This window comes from Protopterus annectens, chromosome 1.part0 (assembly GCF_019279795.1).
Source record: "Protopterus annectens isolate FY-2018-M chromosome 1.part0, PAN1.0, whole genome shotgun sequence".
Taxonomy (NCBI): Eukaryota; Metazoa; Chordata; order Ceratodontiformes; family Protopteridae; genus Protopterus; species Protopterus annectens.
The window spans coordinates 1,570,549,852-1,570,568,645 of record NC_056725.1 but is presented as its reverse complement, the minus strand read 5'-3'; positions in this window follow the sequence as shown (position 1 = coordinate 1,570,568,645).

Here is an 18,794-nt window from a genome sequence, read left to right as displayed (position 1 = left end):
TCTCACACCATACCATTTTCTTTAAAAATCGTCCAATTCTTAGTTACTATGTTCTTAACTAGTTGAGTCCCCAAGTTGTACTGCATAAATAGGGCTATATCAAAATTTCTTACACTCTCTGTCATGTCCTAGGTGTATCATTGGCAAGCTGTTTTCTAAACTGACACCCAGAAATGGTGAAAAAGCATCTTTTCTCCTTTCTTTAATTTCATCACTGTCAAAAATACTATTAAGGGTGTCCTCTGTCTAAAATAATTTGTGCTAACCTTTCATTCTTGATGTTAAAACCCCTATCACCAGAAACCATATGTGTTAAAAGAATGAATTGTCCTTTCAGTATACCCTTCTTCGAGTTAAAGAGATGGAAACTCCCAAAATGTAACTAACTGCTATTAATTGGGGGGTTATGATAAATATTGGATGAGAAATTCCCATCAAGCACAGAAATGCACTTATTCAAGTAATTAATGATATGTTTATCATAATGGTAGATAATTTTTAAAAATGTTGTTGTGCCATTAAAGAAATTCATAAAACCTACAATACTGTCTTCAGGACGATTCCAAAGAATAAAAATGTCATCAAGATATATTAAATACAATATACAGTATTTTTAACAATGATATGGAAAAATATATTCCCTCTCTCAAGTTAACATCACTAAATTTCCAGATATGGGGGTGCAAGCAGTACCCACTGCAACACCCTTAATCTGCTAGAATGTCTCCTCATCAAAGTATGCAAATTTGTTTTTTTTAAAACAACCTTAACACATTCCATAATAACTTTAATGTCATGTCCAATCAGAAAATCAAAACTCAAGATTGCTTCTTGAAAAAAATCATTCCCTAATCTTGAGGGATATAAGTGAATAGAGTAATCACATCAGGTCTATATTAGGTGATTGCAACTTTAGGTAATCGAATACCTAAAAATTGACACCTAAATAGTGAAAGCTGTAAATATCGAACGGCCACTTCCGTGATTTCTTTTGTAGGGAAAGAATTTGCTTGGCCATTATCAGGAATCTGCCCTTTTCTCTACTGTACAGCAATTTCAGAGTTGGTATATTTAGTTAGTGGGGTGTAGGGGGCACAGTCCCCCACTCGATTAGGGTTGAATTTTTTTTTCTCAGGCCAAGAAATGTCTTTCCCTATGAAAGAATTCACAGAAGTGGCCATTTGATGTTTACAGCTTTTGCTGTTTAGGTATCGAGCTTTAGGTATTCGATTACCTAAAGTTTCAACTTTATAATATAGACCCATCACATCAATAGTAAGAAATCCGGCATCTTTGCTGTATAAATAATTAGCTATTCTGCCCAGGGAATCCCAGGACTTATTAGGAGTGTGCTTCAACTTGTTAAAAATTGACTTTAATGGTCTATCATTATGCACTGCAAAGGAGTATGTTCTGGAGACATGTACTGCTATGATAAGTCAAAGTAGAGGATTGTAAATACTTGTATGTAACTTGGGTATCTCAAATATGGTTAGGATCACTGGATGTGGGTTTCTGAGAAATTGTAAGTGGGTCCATCAACAACCCCCTGACATATCCAATCCTCAATTAGTAAATAAATAATTTCATAACATATTTATTTAATTCCTTGAAACCTTAAGATAAGTGCTGTCATAATGAAAAATATTAATAATAGCAGTATTGTAATCAATAGAGTCAAAAATCATCACGCTTCCATCTTGTCTGTTTTTATCATTCTAAGTGTTTTTTCACCTAGCAGTTTTTTCATTAACATAAATTGCTTATGTTCCAAGTTATGACCTGCATATGCATTGTTTGTGCCTTTAATTTTATACATTTTGGAAATATGTGCTGCTTCAAACACCTGAGCTAATGAAATGCGGGTCTATATTAGAACATTGAAATCTCACAGTTTCGAATGTTCTAACATCGACCCCTTTTCAGTGAACGCTGACAACATTGAACATGCAGAACAGCAAATTTTTTCCTAGGGAATAAATTTGCTGTTCCGAAACATATACACACAACACAAGCACACCAAACAAACAGCAATCCATACACATACACCTAAGATTTTACAGCTAACCCTACACAAAACTGTACAAACACCACTAACTATCCACTTACCTTAACCCAAACCCTAACCCTAAGGTCCATCACTATCGCACACTCACTTCACTCATGTGCTAACCCTAACTCACCTAACCCACCTTAACCCTCACGTCCTCACAATCGCACACATACCTAACCCGCACCCTAACCTTAACTCACCTAACCTGCCCTAAACCTCATGTCCACACAATCGCACACATACCTAACCTGCGTCCTTACCCTAACTTACCTAACCCATGCACAATTGCACACTTACTTGAATCCGACCTGTAACTTTCCACCACAGTGCTGAAAATAGTGAAACAACAAATGGACAACCGAATTCTTTCCCTAGGAAAAAATTTGGTTTTCTGTCTTTTTGCTATTTTCAGCAAATAGGGGTCAATATTAGAACATTCGAATCTGTGAGATTTTGATGTTCTAATATAGACCCATGAAATGCATGGCTTAAAAGTGCTTTTCTCTTTACATAGATCTATGGTAATACTTTCATAACCTGCCTATTCCTTAAAGTAGATAGCTTAACGTGTTTTCTTGTAATTAACTTAAATTCAATAGTAGAATTAACAATATCATGATTTCTAATGGATACAAACATAAAGCCTTTTTGAAACAAACAAAAAAATAAAACAAAATAATATCCAGCTGTAATTTCAAGGCTGCTGTAATTGAAAATGTTCAAACCTTTATGAAAACTGCCCTCATGTTCTGTCACCAAATCATTAGTATTTTCAATAACTCCAGTCAATGTGTGTAGTTCCCTCTCCTTTCTCTTCCTCCCCTTCCCTGTTGGAACCATCGTGGGATTATTGTTGCTCCTCCTTCAGGTGAGCGAACAAAGTGGATGAATAGTTTTTCCCTCTCTTCAAAACCTTCAGGTTCATTAGCCTATCAGATCTGAAGTGATAGGGACTGTCTAAATGGACAATTTGTTCAGTATCTTCCTGCCAGTTGGAACACATATTGGAATCAGGGTGTGCTGTTTCTTGTTTTAACCCTTCCCTCTGCCATTAACAGAAAAAAAATGTTGCAACTATTAATTTTGGTTTTAGCAATGAAATCATTGTGCCTTACCTTCAAAATAGAGTAGGGTGTTTTGCTGTTGCATTGTCTGTCACAGACTATTTACTTTTTCTTCCTATTTCTCACAGCATCACATTGTAAAACAACATTTGAGGTGAAAGTGGTAAACTGTTTTGTTTTTCCATTTTGTGTGTGGCTTAATAAATGATGGCAGAGAGAAAGCACTGGAATAAGAAATGGAACATCCTGTTCCCAATATATAATCCAACTGGCAGCAGATATTGAAGAATTTGTGCCTTTAGACAGCCCCCATCCCTGCAGACCCAAGTGGTTAGTGAGCCAGAAGATTTTGAAAATGGGAACAACTATTCATCCACCTCTGTTCACTCACCTTAATGGTGGGGGGGAGGCAACAGTAACCCCACAGTGGTTCCAGCAGAGAGGGGTGGAAGAGGAGGAAGAGGAAGGAGAGGGAACTACACACATTAACTTGAACATGAGGATATGGTAGCTTCTCATAAAGGTTTTAATATTTTCAATTATAGCATAAACCTGAATACTCTTCTTTGTTTCAAAAATGGGTTTTCTTTGTGACCACTAAAAATTATTATATTATTGATTCTAGTATTGAATTTGTTATTTTCCAGTTAGATAAATGTAGCTCTCTACTTTAAGGAAGAGGCAGAGTGGGAAAGTGTTACTACAGGTTTATGGAAAAAGAAAAGCACTTTTAACCCACACATGCATCCATTAGTCAGGCTTTTGAAGCAGTATGTATTTCCAAAATGTAGAAAAACAAAGGTACGAACAAAGTAGGTGCAGTTCATAACTGGGAACACGAGGAATTTATGTTAATGAAAAAATTAATGGGTGAGAACATACTTAGAAAAATTAAACCAGACAAAAGTGGAAGTGTGGTGCACTTTTTAAATATTCCATTGTATGTAAAGGATTTAAAAAGTTTGCCATTTTTGAAATAGTGGCTCCTAATGCCAGGGCAGTGCATGTGAGAATAAATTGGAGTATAAAGAATTATTATGGCAGTATAGGTTAAATGACTGCACACCACCCAGTTTAAATTAACGTATTTCAATAACATCAGTCCTTCATATATGCATTGCTAAATTGCAAGAATTTTATATATTTTCTTAATAGCAATAGTTATAAAGATGATATAGTTGATGTAAATGCTTTTAAGGTGACATTTTATTAAGACTATGAGAAATCAAGTTAATTTGTAAATGTAGGTGGCTGTATGAAAAGTTTTGGTCTTTTTTAAAGAGTTTTCACAGACTGTTTTAAATAGATGTAGTAGCTTTAAAACCACCATTTTGTTATGAGGTGAGGTTATATAAGGATTGTCAGCTTGTTTGTTATCAGTTCTGATGAAGCTCTATATATTAGAAGCGATGAAAGTGCTAAACTGTTTTTTTTTCTTTTTGTGTGTGGATTAAATAAAATCCTTGGTTTATACTTGTCTTCTGTATTCTCCCAGTTGATCCAGGTTTGTTCAGTTTTGTGTAGTTACTGGTTTAGGCCTGCCCTTTTGCAGTTGTTGTTTCTGTGAATTATGCAAGTTGATAAGTAATTACAGTCACATCCAAAAGTGCGGTGGAACTGCCACATTGAGAAGAAACTTTATACAGAGTTCAGCCACAACAAAACACTATGCAAGATTCTAGGATTGGATGTCTAATAATAAAACCACAAAGATACAGTAAGTGCAGTGAATAAAGTTGAAGTGGATTCTCAAAAAAAAAAAAAAAAACAACCAACAGAAAAACCCCAGATAAACCAGAATTTTCACTGTGTTATACTTTGAAAATCCTTTGAAGGATGCCAATGGAATATATAGAACTGACACCTTAAGGAAATTCAAGTGCTCCAACTCTAAGGTTTCTGAATGCCGACTGATGTTTTACTGTTTAAAGCTTTTAGTGATGCATTCAGGCATTTAAATCCCAACCCTGCTATCCATAGACATTAGCTGAATGCATCATTAAAGACTTAAAATAGTAAAACGTCAATGGGCATAGAAGTCTTAGAATATAAACATTTTAATGTCCTTAAGGTGTCATTTTCATATATCACTCTGCCCTCCTGCAAAGAAGGTTTAAGACATTACACAGAGAAAACACAGATTTATCTAGGATATGTCTCTCTCTCTCTCTTTGTTGGCTTTTCTTTGTGACCTTTTTATCTTTTGTCTTGATTGTTCATTCTAGAGAAAAAAAGACAACAGTATTTTACTAATGTGTGAAAATTCATTAAACTTGAGGTAATTATTTAAAATTACCCAATGACATGTTGGTGCAAACTTAACAACAGTATATAAGCTTTTCTGTACAGTATATATATTCTGTATATTATTTATTAATAGCATAGCCTGTATTTTTCTTAAAAATAAAAACGTAGATTATACATTTAAGAAAGGGTTGTTACCTTTAAGATGGCTGTCTATTATTTTGTCTATCTCATTTAGCACTTGCAGAAAGATAGTGAAGTGCTAATATAACTATCATCCTTTCCTCATGCCTCTTCACTTTGCCATTTTGATGCCATATTTAAAGGGTATCTTACACTAGTGCTTATAAAGCTTAAGTAGGCTATGTTCTCGTTTCTTCTTCTTAAGCACACGACATTTCTATTTTATCCAATATATAAGACAAAAAGATTTATTCTAGGATTCAAAACACTGAACTTTTCTTAACTGAAAAGGCAAGGTTTTGCCCTGTGGCCAACTGCCTGTGTTAAACTAATCCATTCATCTTAGAAAATTTGCATAGCAGTTCAAAATACCTGAAGTGACTTCAAATATGGAACATTAGATAATACATTATAAATAAAGATACATTCCTTCATAAATGACTATAGAGTTAAATTCAAGAGTGTTTTCAGCCCTCAGCTACCCTAAGGTTCATAAACACCAACATTTTACTTTGCCTGCTAAGATGAATAAAGTTTAGCATGCCAAACAAAGGCTAGATAAGGTATGGCAACAATTCACTCAGCTTGAGGCTTTTCAAAAGCTAAATGTTATTGCCCTCCTATATCACCAGATTCTTTTCCTCTGGAAATTGTATTGCTTTAATTTTCTTTGCAGAACCTTTTAATCTTCAAGCAAAATGCTTAAAATAATTCAAAATTCAAACTCTAAATGCTCAGTAAACTCATTATGTACAGCAGCAAAATATAAGGTGGATGTGCCTTATGCATATCAAGAGTTAATGTGCTTTTGAGTACAGACTAAACAGTTCTCCAAATATTGTGGACAAATAACATATGGATCTCCAAGTATTTATGCTCCAGTCCTAAACTACATTCTAATGGTAAAGAGACAAATTCAATGACACCAGTAAAAACATAACAAACTGCAGTGTTCTGCTCATATGAAAAATGCCTGCATTTAGTATGTAATGTACACTATATGGATATCGGTGCACAGAAGAGGGTTATTTCTATCAGGAAAAGAGATCTGATACCTCTGATACTTAACCACAACATTTTTACATTATACGAGGTTGAAAAGATAATTTAATGTCGGCATTTTTTGTTAATCAGATTGGCAGGAGGTGTAATAGGCATGCTGCCCATGTACATGGTTCTGATTGGATCTTATCTGAAGTGCTGTCTATAGCGTCAGAAACATTTATACTAAAATGTTGCTTTTATTCACATTGCACATAGGAAAATAACTGAAATGACAAAGGGAATATAATGATTTTCTTAAGAAGCAAACCTTATGTATGACATGTGACCTTGTTGCAAACAATGCTTCTCCTGGAAATCAACTGTATTAGTACCAAGTCTGACTGTTTATTTCTACTGTATAAAGATGGGGTGAAGAACTTGATTTGCTACCACAGAAATGCAAACAATGGCTTAACATACACAGACCCTGTGAAGCTAGAAACCCTTAAAAGTATACCTTGGGTGTACTGAGTCATAGTATATGGTAAGTTTTAAAGTACTGGGTGCTTGTTTCTGTGATATTGCAAAAATAATATCCTTTTTCAGGTAGGAGACTCCTTACTTCAATGCATTTCGCTTTGTGAAGCACCCAAGGAAAACTGTTCAGGTGTTTTCTTTAGTCTGACCTTTGTTCTGTTTGTTACCATTGTAGCACTTGCCTCTTTTTCCACCTCACCCTCTCTTTCATGGCTGGTAGCATGCACATTTTTTCATTAAGTGTTATTTTACCCAGTAGTTTTTGAATGAAGAAGAGATGGCCCTTTCCATGAAAGTTCTTCAGAAAGAAATTCATTTTGTCCATATTTTTCTACCAGTAGATACTGATACAAATGTAAAAGTAATATGGTAATAAATACTGATATATGCAACTAACACAAGTTTAAAGGCATTAGTACCTTTCCCTAGTTAAACATATGATAGTGCTTCACTGAACTCTCAGTATTGCCACAACCTTTTCATCACAAGCAGTGCAAAACATTGGCATGAAACAAATTTTTTCCAGAGTTATACACTGCATTCCAGTGCTAACAATAGTTCTCTCTTTAGCCTTTTGGTCTGATGTATGCAAGGTCTTTGCCATCACAGGATGTTATGTTCAGTATTTGTTAAACACCTAAGTCACTACCGGACTTAATATTTAGCAACCGGTTTGTTGCACATGCTTTTCATCTGACACATACTTCTATATACAACGCAGTTTTTTTTTCACTTAAGTATGTTGAATAGCATAATAATACTGCAAACATTTCAGTAGCACATAGTAGGGTAGCAAGCTGTGGGCATATTGTTTACAAATATCTTATCTATCTACATAGATACTGTAGACAGATAGATATAGATATAGATTTAGTATGTTTCTCATAAAATGTATGATTTCCTAGCAAACTATTGTGGAGTGATGTCACTAAACAATGGCAGACATTTAAAATTCAGATTTCATGTTCTTCATAAAATGTATCTTGGGCTTCTTTCGGCTTTTCCTGGTTAGGGGTCACCACAGCAGAACTCCAGTTCGCTAATGATTGACAGTAGATTTTTTACGGGTGCCAGCTCGACACCTAACCTTCAGTGAAGGCATGCCCATTCTACGCATGTCTTTTGAATGCCACTCAACTGTGGGGAGGACATGCAGACTCCATACAGAAGGCGCTCCAGCTGAGACTAGAACGGGAAAACCTCTTGTTGTGAGGCAACAATGCTACTGCTGCACAACCATGGTCTTCATAAAATGTATGCTAGCACAAAATGTGTTATTCTAGCAACTTTCTAAATTTATAAGGGCAATATGTGCAATCTATACCTGATTTTGGGTCTTTGTCTCCCTCTTATTTTTGGCTTTATCCATAATTCTTGCTCTAATACATTAAGAGGTATGACGGCTAAGAAATTTAGGGGGTTTTAGGAGATTGTTTAAAGTATTAGGGATTCATTAGTAGAGGTGAGTATAGATGGTGCATGAGGTATAGACTGTGATTTTAGAAAAGTGGTGTCAGGAGATAATTGTTACATTGAGTAGTGCTTCAAGTGGAAAGAAATTTGGAGTTTGGCATTTTCCATGAGATGGTATGGAGTTGACTGTTTGCCACAAATTACTGGTACTGAGTTAGTAGAGCTCCTGTTAAGAAATAAAGTATATGTACACTTATTCAAAAGATTTTCTGAACAAGAAAATATAAAACACGAAGTAGAGCAATTAGACAGGTACACAGTTTGCATACATGATGTTTCAATGTGCAAGTTACAGCTATTCACAACCTTTAAAGTCAGTATGTGAAACCATGTTACTGTGTTCTAATAACATCCAAATAACTAGTAATTTACTGACACATAAGCAAGACACACAACAATGAACCAGAAATCCCTGTGCAGCATGCAAAGACACGCATGTGAATGAGGAAACAAAACTGAAGCATGCACAAGGGACACTCACCAGAGGGGCCAGCTAGTCAAATTTGTCATCATTATCCAAGGACTGAGTTGGAGTCTTAATAAAGTGAATCCATTTAATTTGTTAAGTACTTATGCCATCTCCATTGCCTCCAGCTGGGAACACTGGCAACCCAGCTGAAAGATGGAGCTAGCTAGGGAGAATGTGTGTGAGCAGTTGTTGCCTGCTTGTCCATTCTGTGTGAAATGAAGCAGCTTTGTTTGTCCACATGGGTAGCACCTAGCTAGAGGCCTACATAGTCAACCACTAAAGTTGTCAGCAAGTGAAGTTCATGTTATTATAGTGCACTCATATTAAATAGCAGTGGGGAGAACTAGTGCACAGAGCAATGATTCCTCTTGGGAGGTAGAAACTGTGGGACCAGAAGAGCCACAAAGGAGGACGGGGGGTGCTCCCATGGAGAGAAAGTAAGCCCTTCAGGACCAGCAAGTTAGCCTGTTACCTACTGGCTGACTCCCTCCCAGGAACAAAGATTTGATGGGAGTTTCCCAGATAGGAAGAAAAGGGCTTAGGTCTCTCATCTAGCTCAAGAATAACAGGTGCTAATGTAGAGGACCCACTGGGGTAGGACCTGAGGAAGCTCAAAAAAAGAAAAAAAGACAAGTTTTCAAACCAGTATATCAAATTCATTTTGATTTGTAAAACCAGGTGTGCCACTGACAACTTGGGAATACTTATTTTTTTAGCATTTAGTGTGATTGCGTCTTTACTACTATGAGTAAAAATAAATTTTCTGTGAAATATATATACTAAGGTATGTTTCACTTTGAGGCTGCAAGGGAACTTGAGTTTTGGTGATAAAACTGTTTTACAGACTGCAGATGCCCAGTTTACAATATACCTCACTACTGCAAAGCAAGCTGTGTGAAGATGAACAGGGGTTATAGAGCTTAAATCTGAACCATGCACCAAATATGGGAGAGGAAGGAATTACCAGTTATGAATACTTCACCATTGTTACCAGTTATTCATGCATGCTGTTCAGTGGCTTTAAAAGCTTATGGCAACTGTGCACTGCTGTTCAGTGGCTTTAAAAGCTTATGGCAACTGTGCACTACTGACATGAATTATGAATGACATCTGTCACAACCAAATATGCTTTACACTGTTTGTTTATTGTGTTTGTTGAGTGGGTTGGTTTGCTGGGTTATGGTAGCCCTTTTTCAGTGGAAGACCAGGAAAGAAAAACTCTAGTTGCAAAATAGGCAGTTTTATGCTATAGAGAAATATGTAAAGCTTAAAGTTACAATGTGGACATACAATAATTAAAAGGCAGCTACACTAGAGAAAATCTACAGTCAGTAAAATGTAGGCTCATCACATACTAATACATGGCAATTCAGCATACGCAATGAGGTTTAAAATGCAATTTTAAATTTAACATTTATAGGTAGGAGAAATATAAGAAGGGAGGTTTGGGTGATAAGCAGAAATGGTGTGAGGAATACGTGAGTGGTATGTATATGTTTAGCTGATGTAGAGATAAAGGAAGTTGTGAATTTGAGGTAAATGTAGAAGGTATCGAGTATACGTTGAAAGTTTGCTGGAAGAAATAATGTCATTGGATGAGGAAAGACAGTAGAAGTGCCAGTAAGGGCACAGGGGTAAAAGACAGTAGTGGCTTTAGACTGAGAATTTGCACTGTAGGGATAAATAGTGGTAATATAGATGTGTAATGGCAGAGGAAGTCTAGACTATAGAGGTCTGAGGGTGGAACAAGTGTTTTTAAAGTGTCATTTCAGCAAATTTTTATATCTGTATAGGTTGATTTGTTGCCTGATGTTGGTAATGATATAATTACAGATTTTGGAGACATTATTTGAGTGCAAGAACAGAGCAGCAGATTTGTGGGTTATATGTATGGTTAACAGGAAGTTGTCCTTGGAGCTTGGTGAATATTCTATGGTGCAAGTTTCCATTAAGGCTTGTAGTGCAGGGCAGTTTCTGCTTTGTAGTATATATCATGAGTAGCTGCTAACTGAGTGACTGAGTGATAGTACTGAAGTTCTAGCCAGCCTAACTGCTTTAAGGCTAAGCAATGGCAGACTTTTTCAGACTGGTTAGTACTACATTTAGCTTGCTTCTTGCAACATTGCTCAATTTGTGTTACTAGAGATTGCAGAAGGTTGGCATAGATGGGGGTAGCATGCAGCAGAGAAGGCAGAAGATATATAGAGGCTATTTTTTCTTTTTTTGGAATTTTGGTTGAAGAGTGTTTGCTATGGAATATGACTTCAGTTTCCTCTGGGTTTTCTTGATAGCTTGTTGCATTTGAATATCAAACATTAGATGGTTATCTATGATGAAATCACATAGCATTGTGTGGGATATAAGTTTGGTAGGAGTTTTGTTTGATGAAGTGATGCAGATGTTGTTTTTTGTATAGGATGTAAATTTTGGTGTTAGAATCAATAACATGTTTTTTTTAGCATTCACCAGGAGTTGAGAATTGCTGAGCCAAGTTTCTATATAAGAAAAAGCTTTTGGGATATTTTCCTGAAGTGCTTTGCTTGTCATATAGCACCATCAGCATGCTGAATGACGGTTGTATCATTAGTAGGAACATAGAGGTCAGTAATACACATGTTAAAAAGTATGGGGCCCAAAACTGAGCCTTATGGCACTCCGACCAAGATAGCCAAGAGTGGAGATTGTTTTTTTTTTTCTGCCATTTTATTACCTATAGCCTGTTTGAAAGGCAGCTGTGGAACTAGGAGGCGGAAGGATTGTCAAAGACTAGTGAAAACAGTCTATGGAGAAGAATCTGATGGGATTCAGTGTCAAACAACTTAGATAAGTCAAGTAACAGAGAGTGAATGAAATTTTCAGAGTCTGTGTGGAGGATGATATGATGTCTGAAATTAAGGAGAGCAGTGGCAGAGATGTGGTGTAGCTTAAACCCATGTTCAGCAAAGGAGATGAGGTTGTAATCTATTAAACATTCGAGAAGTTGGGTCTGTACACTTTTTAAAGATTTTTGATAGTGGAGAAAGAATGGCTATATGGTGGTAATTACAGAATTCAATGGAGTCTCCTCCTTTGTGTAAGGAAATAATTAATTACTTTTTCTAGAAAAATGGGTGCATAGATTTCTTGGACACATCTATTTATGAGGATAGAGAATGGGTACAGCAAAGGGATAGGAACCATACTAATGTATTTTAAGGGAAGATTGTCAGCAGTGAGTTTTAGCTTATGGTGTGATATTTTACTAGTAGAGATGGGAACAGGGTTGATGTAGAAGACAGGGATTTTAGAGTTGAGTTTGGCAGTGATGGGGGGTATGTGCGTATATGTATGTAGTTATTTATGAAGGAGGTGACAATCTGTTAAGTGTGAGCAGTGATGGGGGGTATGTGCGTATATGTATGTAGTTATTTATGAAGGAGGTGACAATCTGTTAAGTGTGAGCTAGTTGATAAGAAATAGGTTTGTTATACTTGGTGGTAATAGGGGTCGAATAGGAAAGGTGGCTGTGGTTTAACAAATTGTGAATGGAGGACTAGAACTGTTTCAGTTTCTTACTATGGGTATCCAGGATTGATTTTTTTGATGCACTTTCCAGGGTGTCTGATGCCTTGGAGATCGGTCTCTGTTTATTATGACTCCAACATTTCCAGTTTTAACCCTATCTCTCAAAAGTTATTTAGTAGTTTTTGGGAGCTAAGGGGTAGGGTTACATTTTACTCATTTTGTTTGGTTGGAGCTAACTGGTTTAATATAGTGAGAAAGGTGTCATTAAAATATGCAACTGCTTCATTCACAGGGAGAGTTTTCAGTAGATACCAGCTCAAGCTTACAGTGTTTCTATGAATGCATCTTTGTTTAACCGAGCTAAGTTGTGGACTGTGTTATAGTGGTGGTCTTTTGGGATGTGAGTTGGCAATCTTTTAAGAAAGATTTGGGGGTGGTCACTCATAGAGTTTGGTGAGGTCCCACAGGAAATAATTTTACTTGTTTTAGATGTGAAGGCACAGTCTAGAATGTAACCCATATTGGAGTATTTGATGTATCCGATTGGAAAGGTTATGAGTAGTGTCAAATTTATTGCTTTATGACAAATGTAGGGTTAGGAGGAGAAATATATTGCAAATCAATATTTACATCACCTAGGATGATAGTTTCTTTGGTAGATAACAAAGATAGAAGGTCCTCCAAAGGTTGAGTACTTGTTGTTACCTAGGGAATGTAACTGTGACAAGACAGATATATTTGTAATCATTGATTTTTAAGGGGGGAAAGGAATATTTCAGCATTATTGAAGGAAAGTGAGCAGACTGGGTGTGCTGAGAGCAAAAGTGAGTTACTGTATAGAACTGCTATGTCCTCTGCTTTTTGCATGATCAATCTAGGCACAAGATGTTATAGCCTGAGAAAAGTATTTAATCATTCTTAAATTTGGCTTTAACCTGATTTCAGTGAAAATTCAAATATTGGAGTTGTGAGTATAACCCAAGCTTGTAGCACATGTGTTTTATTGTATATGCTTTGGCAGTTATGTGAATAAGCAGAAGTCTGGAAATAGGATGCTTGTTTGACTAAGGGCTATTAATCAAAGCAGAAGAGATACTAGGGTGATTGTAGGAAGAGAGTGAAGGGATGAATAGTAGGCCCTGGGTTAGGATGGATATCAGCAGAGAGATTTAATGGTTTGGCAGAAGTTGGATAAGGATGGGATGTTTGGGTTTGTATCTATCATTAAAACTAAAGTTTAATAGGTAAGTATTACATTGTTTGTAAAAGATTTTGTGCAGGAGGATATAAGAATATGGAATGAGATGAGGGGGAAATCCTGTTGGGTATATTGTTTGTTTGGGAGTAGATGTCCTTTGTGTCAGTTTAATGTATGGTAGAATGGGATGCATAGCTCTCAACTTCTTGGCACAAAAAATCCGGACAAAGGCAAAGATAAAGGGGAGGGGGGTGAAGCCCCAAAAATAGGGACACATTTTAAATATTGCTCTTATAAACCTTGAATGTTGCTAGCATACAAGGTCTTGTGCTACCAAGCTTTTTCTGAAGGATAGGAAGTCTGAAACTCAAATGCCTATCATTATTTAGTGAATTCATTTCTCATTGAATTGCCACAAAAATTCATTAAACTAAAAATTTTATGAGGAACAGAGAAAAAATATGAGTCAAATATCTGGATATTTTGTAAAAATCTGGAGAGTTGAGACGTATGTTGGGATATGTTTGTTTTGTGTATGAAGAGCAATATGTAGTAAGGTGAGAAATAGACTGTAGTAACAGAGAGAGGAGGATGGTACTGAGCAGCACAGTAATTTGTAATAGTGAGTACACAGGTAGGAGATCAGAGAGAGGGTGACATTTTGTGGAGATGCACTGAATGCATAAGTAGAGGAGTGGAATATAGAAGAAGAGAGCTTTCCCAGAGGTTAGAGCTTGATTATGATGGAGCCAGAGTTGTTAGAAGATAAAGCAGTTGCATTTGAGGTGCAATGATGTAACATGGGCAGTACAGTGATAGAATTTAGGAAGCTTTTGTATCAGATATGAAAATGTATGAGATAGGAGAACTAGAGTCTTGAGTGGCTTAAGAAATGTAGTGCTTGACAGATGGCAGTGAGTTTGGGTAAGGAATGGGACTATGTAATGATAATATTGGAAAGTATAGTTTCCTGCTATGTGTGATGGGGAAGCATTTCTTCAGTAAGGGTACTGGTTCTTACCTATAATGGGATAGTGATGTTTTAAGGAGAAAAAGAGGCGGGCTTTTGATTTTAATTTTTTTCTGTTGCTCTCACACCTGCCAAATACTTTTCCTTTTAATGATTGTAATGTGGCCTTCACACAGACAGACATCATGATATTTCTGTTGTGTATATTAACTCTCCATGCATACATTGACATGTGCTATGGGTTGTGGTGTACATCTGATTCACCATAAGGATGTTAGTGACAAAAACACAAATCTGGTGGCCAAAAATATATTGTCTTTCATTTATAGCAGAGAACTAAGGCTGTGAGCTGTTAACAAGCTGATTTCTGTTTTATAGGATTTGACTCCATCAGCTTCCATTTGAGTACTAAGTGACTCTGATCAAATCACTTAAACATGCAGTACTCCTGGTTTATCCCGGAAAAAGGTCCATATGCATCAATGCTATACCCCAGTTAGCATATATAATTATATAACATGATTCGTAATGACAACCAATGATGTAAATAGCAAGAAAGTGGTTTAAGGGGTAATTTATTGAAATGCAATACTTCACACATAACATACCACTGCATAGCTCATAAAAAAAGTCAGTGAACTGAACTGCAATGTACCCTAACCTACACATAACCTGATCTACAAACCAGATAAATGCCCTAGCAGCAGTAGCATAATTCATTACTACTGTACCAAATGAACCCTTCACTCTACAAATAAACAAATATTACTAGTCATAAAATCGAGTAAGCCAGCAGGTGACTTCCTCTACTATTCCTATATTTCTAAAGTCTATAAATCCATTCCTTTCACCGTAAACAAAACACATACCCTTTTAACCTTTAAACCACATATTAAACAATATCTGATGAAGACATGGTCATGTTCATGCCATTCACCAGGATAATAACTCAACTTCTTTATACCTTTTTAACCTCATCCTCCATTTAACAGAAATATCTACCCATGCAAAATAATTATTATTGACATTTGTTAATCCCCCCTCTTCTGGCTGCCTTTGCCTTACCTATGAGCCATCTTTAGTCCTCCTGTACCTTTTGTCTTACTCCCACCATCATACCATCTCGCCCATGCACCTTGTCAAATGTGCTTCACTTTGGTCATCTACCTTTCATCTCAGTATATCTGCATCAATTTACTGTCATTCTACTGTGCTTCACAATTCACTCTCCTGCCTTACAATTTAATAGCCTATCATCTACTTAACACAATCCTTCTGTACCTTACAAACTACTCGTAGCACCCCTCGTATCCCACCTATAGCAGCCAAATAACTAATCAATGCAATCTGTATATAAGCTTAAACCTAGAAGTCAATGATAATAATATAAACTGTACCATAGTTCTTCCACGTATATGCTATTGATTGCTCACATTTACCACAGTCTGCCCTCTGCTGTTGTTGAACATTCACGGCTTTTACACACATCTGTTACATGCACAATGCATATAGGGTATTTCTGTACTGCAATAGCTCTACTTAAGCAGTTAATGTTTAAGGTGTTGTATTTCTTTTCTGTTTTAGTTTAACATTTAAGACTACCTACACATTTCTGTATCATGCAATATTTGGCTCCTAAACATTAACTGATAAAATATTATTAATGTTTTATAAGACTTTTATTCTTTTGTCTTACTGCAACCTTTTGTAAGCTTAATTTATGTGCCTTGTGTGGAGATGTTCTCCCTAGGCATCTGCTGAAAACAGGCTTTGGGCCCACTTAGACCATCCCAGTATACAAATGCTAATAAATAAATAGATAAATATTTTGCACGATTATAGAAAGTCTAATTAGTAACTAGAAAAATAATTATAAAGGTATACAAGATGTTGCTGAAATCAATGTATTTATTGTTTACCTTCTTGTGGAAATGTATGAGAAAGGTATAATCTGATACGGTGCTTATTTTTCAAGAGTAGAATATCTACAGGAAAAAAAGTGCTGCTGAACATGTGGATGGTCTAGGTATGTTAATTAAAGAATTAAATTTAACCATCTTATTGAGGGATACTCGTACTGATGTCCTTTCTATATAATGCAATTAGACACGACACCTAGAGTTTTTATGTTCTGATATGTCTCCTCTTACCATAGCCTATAACGACCATAAGTGTTTATTTCAGCCCTTGGGACATTTATCCTTGGAGGTGCATCAGGACAGAACTCCAATAAACAGTAATATTCCTGTGAAACTGAATAAAAAGTGTGTATTTGCATATGATATTAGGACGAGAAGCTTACATTGAAGAATTATCAATAAGATATCATTGATGCTTGAAATAAAATAAATGTTTAATAATGTATTGAAAGAGAAAAAAATACCTTATATGTCAGAGTCAATTTAGGACACCTTTGAGTTAACATAGATATCATTTTATTCTAGGTAAATGACTACTTGTGTATTAGTACTGGTGTTAATCTGAAATAATGTGCACCACAGACTTAACAATGTTACAGTAAGCAAAAGAAATGTGATTTATTATCTTTTCTAACTGTTTGATATAAAGACCAAAATGCATTAATGTGGATGATATAACATTTTGTTCTCTTTAAGGGGTTAAGTTTTTGTTTCAAATCATTGAAAACTTAGCTGTGAGGTTTGATGATGAAGTGTGATTTATTTTATATGTACGTCTGAAAGCATCTCTTGAAGGAAATATGTTCATCTATAGCTCTATTCCCATGTATTAATAGATTCTAAGAGGGGGTTCATGATGGGATCATGATGAGTTCAACTCATACCTTTTTTGGTATTTAGTAGCTGCCCTAATATGGCGCTACACAGTGCTCATGCACGAAGGCATGCAGCAGTTTGTACAACTGGCCCTGCTGTCTTGATGAAAACTAATGAGGCAGTCTGAGAAAAGGGTATATGCTAGCTAGCTGTTTGCTCTCTCTTCTTAAACCACCACCAGGAAGGCATCTACATGCTGAGTGATTCAAGAAATCACTCAAGCATGTAGATCAGCATGGCCGTCTTCAATACATTGCAGTACTGAACATGGTCAAAAGGCCATGTTCAAATACCTACCATGATGGTGAAATGGAGACTGGGGGTGTGGAGAGCCACTAGACACCAGGGATAACACATTCAAGAATTGCCACAACAGAACCAGCATCAGTAAGGAGGTCAGGAGTTGGGGAATCACTAGCCACCAGGAATATAACATACATAAGTGCCATAACAGCTATGACATCACTACAGGGATCTAGGAGTGGGGTGAATCAGTACACATCGGAGATATAATACATTTAAATGAGGCACTATTATCACAAAGAAGATTGTGGTAGGATGGAACACCAAGGACAGCTCAGAAAATTAAAATGTCATAACAGCATGGAGACATGGGGATCAGGAGTTGGAGCAAACACTAAAGAGAAAGGATTCTAGTAATGGTGCATGTTTGTGCTTGTGTGTGTGTTTGTGTGTGTGTGTGTGTGTGTGTGTGTGTGTGTGTGTGTGTGTGTGTGTGTGTGTGTGTGTGTGTGTGTGTGTGTGTGTGTGTGTGCACATATGTGTGTGTCTTGTGTTCACATGAGTAATTACATGTGTGGGAGAGTGACTGTAAGGGGGATAACCAATTCCTGCATGAGCAGCAATTTGCTACAGTGATGTGCCCATCAACAATGATATGCATGTTGCTGTAGTAACTGCAACTTCAGAGATGTGCAGCTTAGCTGATAATGAGATCTTACTTTGCTGTGTCTAATATTTTTGTAAATCACAATTTACCTCATTGTAAGAGCAGGGCCTTTTTAGCACAAGCCATACAGTTTGCACTAAGCCCTTAAATAAATCCCCAGGCAAGTGTAAGGCCCAAGACTTCTGAATGTTCTTTCCTCAGAATCGAAATTGGCTAAGATGATGACAGTACTCATTAAAAAGTAAACGGAGCTTTGTGATACCTACTTTGCTAACAAGGGGTGGGCATTGCTCTTAATAGAGCAGTTTGTATGAGTTGATTTAAGCAAAAGTGGGTTTCATCAAAAGTTTAAGGTCAGACAGTTTGCTTTATCTCGAGGAACAAAATGAATCCTTAGCAATTGTTATATG